At 38.4% G+C, this 9,174-nt stretch overlaps 1 long non-coding RNA gene across 1 annotated transcript; it reads right to left on the reverse strand.

Moving 5' to 3' along the window:
- Positions 1-2,092: 2,092 nt before the first annotated feature.
- On the reverse strand, positions 2,093-8,305 carry LOC125416253 (uncharacterized). Its single transcript, XR_015000709.2, has 2 exons — positions 7,728-8,305; positions 2,093-2,500 (listed from the first exon to the last, which is right to left on the reverse strand). It is a non-coding gene; the product is annotated as an uncharacterized LOC125416253 (long non-coding RNA).
- Between the last annotated feature and the right edge of the window lie 869 nt (positions 8,306-9,174).

The following is a 9,174-nucleotide window of genomic DNA, read 5'->3' on the forward strand; positions in this document are numbered from 1 at the left end:
GTCAATACATTTCAAGCATTTTTAATTGAGTGGGAATTAATTATGTGATTATTGCTTCTTTCCCTGATAATGAGTTTTAAAATGTCTGGAGTAATCACAGCATTTTGTGAGAATGACTTCAGCATAAAAAGAACCATATAGATGGTGTAGAAGAAGAGGGATATCAAGCAGAGAGAATCCTTTGAACAAACCCCTAATTCTGTTAGATACAAAGGTATTTTCAAGGTTTTCTAAGGCTAGCCAACTCTCTGAGACAGAAGGTAGGTTCTAGCCTCAAGAGAAGATGCTAGTTAATTGCCTCATATTTTAAAGCAACTTAACTTCTGACTTTAAATTATTTGTTTTCTACACCATTGTGAACTCTTTGTTCTGTATGTTTAGACTACATTCCAATACTTTGTTAGTGTTCAAAGTTCCTAGAAACATTTCAGCTATCCCAATCAAAATTCCTCACCACAGGTGGCAGGCAAGACCACCCTCTCTGTTAACAAGATTCCTTGTTGCTTATTATGGAATGAGCAAATCATGGAAGGCCTCTGGCCTTCTAATTGGATGGGTCCTACATCCTGTTATTTGAAAAATTCTTTTAAGCAAAATAACATTGACTCAAGTGGGAAATTTAAGCAAACAGAACATCTTATTCTGTTTTCTTCCTTACTACTTCAACTTTAAATTATTCTTGGTGTAGTCACTGAACTGACAATTTATGTTCCTGTGGTAATGCATGATGTAAGACTGAGTAGCGAGCTGTAAGCACTCCATTTGAGTTCTAACCCTCTGTAAGCAAACTTAAGGGGCCTGGAGGTAAGCTGTTCAACTTTGAACAAACAGCTGCCTAGGTCTGTATTTCCTTTTCTGATCACTGAAGGAATCATCCTAGCTTTCAGACTCTTCCCATCCCAACATTTAATAATTATTTTTATAAATTGCTGGCAGAAAAATTAAGTTTGTTGCAAAGTGTTTTCAAATACTAAGTGCCACCCAGGAGTATAATCTGAGAAGACCTAATTTTCTAAGCAGTAGCTTGTCAATGGCTTCTGCAAGGATCCCATCCACCCCTGCTTCCTTCAGAGAAATCATGACCTGTCCCTCCTCTCAAAGCACTTCTTTTGCATCTAATGAGGGTTCCTGTCCTTTTTCTTAAATGATTTTCCACGTTAGCTCCTATGTCAAAAGAAAACCTCAAAAGAGCACCCCTCCAATGCTGTGGAGTTAAAACCATTTTGAACACAACTATTCATATTTCAGCTCTAAAGCAATCCCTCTATTCCACAAGAACAATTTGCCATAATTCTCTTTTCAACCACTTGAGGAAAAGTCTTTAAGGAATGCATAAGGGTGAAGATCAAAGACTGAACTCATTTCTCTTTTAGGTTGGCTAAAGACTTCTCTCATCTTTAATCCTGTCAAGACCATTTGCTTTCTCCAAAAAGTAAGGTGTTAACAGTGTGAACAACTCTTCATCCTTGAGCTGGAAGATCACCCCTTTGAGTGCTGATGCTGGCACACACAAAATACTCTCAGCTTAGTCCAATGCTATAGTAGTTTCTCAATTAATGTCATGGACTAAACAGCTGCACTACTGACCATATAATGTGAGCTTTCAGCATCGTCCAAAATATTAAGTGAACTAATTTAAAATATTTTCTATTTCCAGAGAAATATTTGTATCTTCTTCCTTATATGACTCCTAGAATGTCAAATAAACTAAATATTTTCATACTAACTACTTACCACATGATGTAACTGAACGTCTAAATAAACTCTTATTTATTCATCATCTAGTGGGGAACTGCACAATCAAACCTGTTTTTCTTTTCATTTCTACCTCCTGAGTGTTTATGAATAGTAGTCCTCCCCTAAAGTTATTTTATAGAGAGATTTAAGCACTTCAGTAGTCTCCCCACGGAGGTAAGAAAATGGAAAGAAATTGAGCAATGCACAGCATATGAGATAACCCATACAAGGCTCCTAGTCACCTGTAACACCAAGTAAAAGGGGCCAGTAATTTTTCTGTGGACTGATCCAGCTTGCAGAAGCTTTAGGATTTCTTGCTGAGAACTATGTTCATCATTCCCATGGAGTCATTCAATTGCTCATTTGTGCATTCATTTATTCAGGATGTCTCCCAGCATCAGGAAACAGGCCAGGTCTAAAAGGGTGATCTCACTGTATCTGTGAAAGGGATCTGGAAGGAACATCTTCCATGGACTGTAATTATAAAACCTGGGGAGCAGCAAATCAGAACTATATTAGCCATAGAGTCCTTGTAAGTGATGAGTTGTCCTTGTGAAGCAAACTTCTGGATCATCTGTCTGTCTGTCCCAAACTCCTTTATCTCACTTGCAGTTTTTTGTTTTCTGTTCCAGAAAAGGATAACAACTTGGTTTTCACTTTACTTGCACCAGGTAGAGAAGTTTTACAAAATATCAATCCAATCAGAGCCCTGAGAGGATCCATCATTGACTGTTTCAGATGTGCGAGCCCTGAAGCGCCATGTCTATAACAAAGAATACAGAATGGTTGGGTGAGAGAACACAGGGTCAAAGCCCGTGGTCAAACTCACTGGGCAAGGGTAACCAAATGAGTGACCTGAGCTTCATTTTGTTCTTCTGGAAACTGGAGCACATATGTTCCTCACAGGACGTCAGGGGTCACTAAATGCAGAATAACGTTGTTTGTTATGAACATCCAACTCCACACCCTCCTTATCAGTTTGATATTAAATTGCCATTCTTTATTCTGTATATGTTTAACCAGTTTCCCATTTTCTATATTCAGTGAAAAGAACAAGTGTAGTTATTCATCAAGATACTGAGGCTTGTCATCTGTACCCAGCACAGGATTCTGTTATTCCCTTCTTAGTGACTCTCCTAACTTAAGTCACATCATCTATTTGTCAATGAATTCCAAAATCAAAGGCTATCTGAAACTTTCCCCTTTTCCCTCATAGCCAACAGCTATGGCTAATATACACTAAGACCATGGAGTGTATAGATACGTGAACACTGTACCTGTTGTGTGGAAGACAAGGAGGTAGGAGGGTGCTGGAGGAGTCAGAAGACAAAGGAATGCCTGATATAGTCTGTAGGTGTTCCCAGTGTTTGTATATTCCAGCTGGAGGAGTCAATTGACATAGGAATGCTGGATACAGTCTATAGGAGTTCCCAGTGTTTGTATATTCCAGCTGGAGGAGTCAATTGACATAGGAATGCCGGATACAGTCTATAGGAGTTCCCAGTGGTTGTATACTCCAGCTGGAGGAGTCAGATGACATAGGAATGCCGGATACAGTCTATAGGAGTTCCCAGTGGTTGTATACTCCAGCTGCTCTTCCCTCCAGGTTTGACCCTATGTCAACAAAGCTCTGATCAGCATCAGGCCTTCCTCAGCTGCTTTGCACAACAGAATAGAAGGGAGAATCACTGTTCATGGACCTACATGTATGTTAGGGAGCATCTAGAAACCTGCCAAAGGAAGTGAGCTTCTGGCTAAGTTCCTCAGGCAAAAAAAGACTGAAGGCACTACCTACCTGTCATGACTCTTTGTTCATGTTAAAGAAGGACTGCCCTTGGTACATCGTAGGTATGCATGACCCTTTAGGGAAGGTTTTATCTTTCACAGACTGCTCATAGTGCTGTCAGCTCTTTCACTTAAGAAACCAATCTCAAACTTTTGCATTCTTATTTGATGCCTGCACTCTTGAAGTCTGACTTGGAGAATAAATCAGTAGAGAATATTTATGAATAGTGTAGTAATTCTTAGAGTCTGACAAGAACCACATGTGAAGTCAATTAGATCCAGTAAGCCAGAGTAGATGTGTGCTATTTCCACTATTGAAATGCTACCAATACCTTTTATGATGTTATTATTCATCAACTTTTTTCCATGTTTAAAGTTTGGGTAAATAGTGATTATAATCTAGTTATCTTAGGTAGTTCCTAACATATTCTGAGGGAGAGCCATTTCATCCCTGTAGAGTTGAAATTATGGTATCTTTAACAACATATCTTTGAAAAGCACCACCTCCCAAAGGTGATACTAAAATTACAGCAACAGAGCTGTGATTGATATCATGTGTCCCAAAAGCAAAAATATCATGAAAGAGCTGTCAAAATTGGGATATAGAAATCTTTCGTAAGCCTAAAGAGGCCCTGTAGATTTCATTACTCTCCTTTACTATTTCTTATTTGGCAAATATATTAACTGGGATCCAGTAGAAATGTATATTTCCCTCTATAAATAAATATAGAAATTAATTAAAATAGGTAATTTATAGAAACATAAAGTAGTCAACTATTCTGTTATTGTGCTAGATGTTTATAAGCATAATCTAATTGAAGTTTATGATTGCATATAAGGAAATACTGCATTCTTGAAACAGGCTGAAAGGAATTAAACTCTTTGCAGCATCAGTGTTCCTGAACCCATATCTACCTATCAGAGACTGTATGTAGTGCATCTACCATTTACAAGAATATGATATAATGGGGGTGTTCTCTAAGGGATCTCGGCTTTTTCAGAGCTCTTGAATTAGCAGCTCCTTACAAAAAACAATAGGAAGTTAGGAACCGTTTTCCAGATGGATACTCAAGTAAGGGGGTTACAAGCCAGACTGAAGATGCATCTCTATTGTTTGAAGCAGACCCAAGCCCTGGACCAAGTCCAGAAGCTTGATCCAATGTATTCTTCAGCAGTTGGTCCCCAAAGATGGCAGGGTATATCCCACTTGGCAAATATATATCTTGCCACATCAAGTTTGCAATGAGGATTTATTCAGGTAACTGTATCACTGTAGCATCAATGTTTGCTCTGATGGGAACCCAAGGAAGGAAGCTATCACACCCAAAAACACATTGTTATAATTCCTGCTCCATGTCAGCCCTCTTGGGCATTCCTCCTGAGGGGTCATTTAAGGAGGTACTTTCCTGGGCTCCTTCTCTGAGCTCTTAAATCAATGAAATCTTGTCCTTAGTGTACAATTTATAATCTTTTCAAAATCAATAAGGCTCAAAATTTTAGAAATGAGACTATGAACTTGAGCCTGTCTTGTCTGTGTATTTTATTCGTTTTGTTATTGCCTTTTGTGGTTTACAGCACAGGGCCTGCCCAAATCTAACCCATTAACATTTCATCCTGAATCAAAGAGGAAAGAGCAGCCCTCCTTCTAGAGGGACCATTGATTCTAAGAACTTATGGAAATCCATACAAGTCATTAATTCACTACTGAAACAATAAAATATATCTTTAAACAATGATATATGTCAAAGAATAGTTATTTTAAAAATCTAGTTTGGAATAACACTAAGAAAAGGAACAGTTTGCAGCCCTCACCTAAAAAGCAGCAAACATCTTTCAGTGGGGAAAGGACGGAAATATTCTCTTTTGAGAAGTTGCTGCCATGTTATAAATCTAGACAAATGGCATAGTGGGTAAAGAGCTTACTGTACATACATGAGGGCTAAGTGAAGATCCCCAGAACCCAGTGTATGAGTCACAGTTCCCTACAGTATCAGAACTTACAGGAAAGTTCTTTCCCTCTCTTCCTCCCTCCCCCCCTTCTTCTCTCTCTCTCTTCCTCCCTCCCTCCTTACCCCTTCTTCTCTCCCTTTCTTTTCTCTCTCTCTCTTCATATATCTCTTCTTATATCTATATCTATATCTATATCTATATCTGAATGATTTAAAGGCTACTGTCTAACTGACCCAAAAATGCTTGCTGTGAACAAGAAATCCAAAAATCCAATAATTGTTTTGCCCACAAGTCTGAATGTCTTGACATCTCAGCTTTCTCAGTATATACTGGAATCCCAAGGATGTAGGCTCCAAAACTATTGAAGGAATGAATGTGTTAGCAAGTTGACGGCTAGCAAGCAATAAGCAAAAACCTCCTTCTTCCATGTTCTCATATAGGCTTCCTGCAGAAGGTATGACCCAGATTAAAGGTGTATCTGTCTGCCTTAAGATTGGAATCAAGGTTGTAAGTCTTCCTACCTCAAAGGTCTGGACTAGAAGTGGATTCACCTACTTCAAACAAAGCAAAAGTAGTGGGTCCTCCATTTCAGGATTGCAGTTCATTTCAGATGTAGTCACATTGACAATTAAGAATAGCCACCGCAGTTCATGGAGAAATACAAAGCTGGGCACACTTGAACTGCCAGCTCTGGGGAGGCAGAGACAGGAGGCACCCTAAAGCCTGGTTACTAGCCAGTTTAGTCATTCAGCAAACTCTGGGTTCCGTGAGAGGTTCTGTTTCAGAAACATAAGGTGATGAATACTAAAACATCTGATGTAAACCTCTGGCCTCTACATGTGCACTGGTGTACTCATGGAGAGACATGCAAACACACATCTGTATATTTGTACATACATAGAGAAAACATAACAAAATTTTTTATAGTTACATTATAGTGGTCAAATGTCTAGCTTTGATTGCAAAAACAGCAGAGTCTGTAGGGTGTACAAAAAAAAAAAACCCAGAAGTTGCAGCTTGTTTTCTGGAAGAATATAAAACAGAAATCTACAGAAAACCTACAGAATTCTGAAGTCTAAATTGGGTTATTTATGTATTGCTCTATTCAGCTTTCCTCACTGGAGTATATTCTGTCTCATTTGCCAAGTGTTCTTTCATTTACACCTGGAAAGCACTACTAATAGCAAACTTCAACTAATATTGCTATAAATTTGCATTTATTTTCCACTGAATTAAAATTTTAATTTTTTAATGTATATGTAGTGTGTTTTTCTGTGTGCGTGAATGTCAAGCTTGTGTGAGCACTCAGAGAAGACAGAATACCTTGGACTTGGTGTCACAGGTAGCAAGCTTCCCAAGGTAACTTCAGGGAACTGGGAAGAACAGAAAGTATCCTTCGCCACTGATCCACATATTTAGCCTTTCTATTTTCTTTGGAGTACAGTTTTCTAAGAAATACAATTTTTTTGCAAGGTACTATGCTTTAAATATCTATTCAAAACTCATGCTGAAATATAATTATTTCTTTGGTAGGACTGAGATATGGAACTTGGACTTGAAGACATGGCTCCGTGAGGAAATAAAGCCATCCATCATCAAGCAAGTGTGTGAATGGGTGTCTGGAAAGCTAGCACCTGTGTAAAAGCTGGTGGACCTGATTGCCTGCCTGAAATCACAGTGTTCAGGCAGCAGAGGTGGGATCCCCAAATCTAGCCAAGTTTGTGAACCTTAGGTTCAGCTAGAGGACCATGGGGAAAGACACTGACATCAACCTCTGCCCCCCCCCCACAAACACAAACATGCATAAATACCTGTACATACAATTGAACTTGTATATTCACATGCAGTCAGTTCATACAATATTAACTGCTACAATAAATTAGTACAATTTAAATTATCAATATAAGAATGAAATTAGATAAAATACAAAAAATACCCTAAATAAAAGTTCATAAACACCGGCATTGTGCATTCAGAATTTCAGTATATTTGCTTATATGGAGAAATTGCTGAATGATAGGGTTTTTTTAATAAATTGATAGCATTTGTCATGAAAAATGCTATGTACAACTTCCCTAAATTTCCAGCTTAAGACATTAAAGTCTCTCAAGAAATTCAAGTAGTCTTATCGACAGTTAGTAGGAGGATTTTTTTGTACCTCGATCACCATGCAAAGTGGTCTATGTGCAAAGAAGCACTGGGTACATTCTGCCAGGATCACTGTAGGGTTCAGTGCTCCTTCAGTATAAGCTTACATTGGGAGAGTAGTCATGTGATGAAAGCAGAACTTGGGATAGTTCTTGATGTTCCACAAGGCCAGCCGCTAGGAGAGTGAAACCTTAGCCTTTGCCCCAGCTCCATCCTGCCAGTGCTTATTTCATAAACACAATCATTGTCTCTCTGAGTTTATATCATTAACAGAGGCTTAAAATTAACCATTTCCTGATTTTTGTTGACAGGAAAGTTTTAATAAAATGGGTATGAATACCAAAGCTAACGAATACCCTTCTATTCTTCTCTATGTTGCTCCCCCACCCCCCGAGCCCAGCAAAGGTCCCTTTTTAGTTTCTCGGCTTCTGCAGTTACTCCAGGACATATACTCATATCTGAAGATTTGGAGCTAGAAGCCTAAGAAAACCTTTGTCCTCCGGGTCTAGGTTACCTTACTCATATGATCTTTTCTATATCCACACATTTTCTTTACCACCAAATAGTATTTCATAGTCTATATGTACTGTGTTTCCAGCATCCAGTCCTTGAGTGAAGGACATTGGCATTTTTTTTCTATTCTCAGCGATTATGAATAGAATAGCAATGAACGTGGCTGAACAAGCACCTGTGGAGCAGAATGTGGAATCCTTTGGGATTATGCCAAGAACTAGCGTCTCAGGTGATGTTCTGTTGCTACGAGAAACACCACGACTGTGACAGCTTTGATAAAGCTTTTATTTGGGGGTTGCTTACAGTTTAGGAGGTTTAGTCCATTATCAACATGGCAGGAAGCATGGTAACACACAGACTAACATGGTGCTAGAAGAGGAGCTGAGAGTTTTACATCTGGATTCATAAACTGCAAGAAAAGAGAGAGTGAACCAATAATCCTGGCTTGGGTTTCTAGAACCCCAAAGCTCACCCCCTACAAGGTCACACCTCCTACCTCTCTCATGTAGGGCCACTCCATAATGACCAAGCATTCAAACATTCAAAGCTATAGGAGTTATTCCTATTCAAACCACCACAAAGGATACGGCTGAACCATATGTCAGGTTTATTTATTGAGAATTCTCATACTAATTTTTATAATGGCAGCATTAGTTCACAGTCTCATCGACAGTGAATGAAGGTTGCCAATCTTTCTGCCTCACCTTCAGCATCTGTACTCAGTTGCTCCATTTATCTTTGCCATTCTGACTGGGGCAAAACAAAATCTCAAAGTTGTATTGATTTGCATTTCTCTATTTGGTAGGGACAGTGCTTACATTTTGAGTTATTTCTTAGACAGTTTTTTTTGAGAATTCTCTATTAAGGTCAAGCCTGTCTCTCTCTCTCTCTCTCTCTCTATATATATATATATATATATATATATGAATTATATAAAAACATATAAATATAAAATTTATATATATAAATTGCCCATCATATTTATGTATATATGTGTAATGTATACACACATAGTTAGCATGCATACACATGTATTTAAAT

Source organism: Myodes glareolus, chromosome 3 (assembly GCF_982192425.1).
Source record: "Myodes glareolus chromosome 3, mMyoGla1.1, whole genome shotgun sequence".
Lineage (NCBI taxonomy): Eukaryota > Metazoa > Chordata > Mammalia > Rodentia > Cricetidae > Myodes > Myodes glareolus.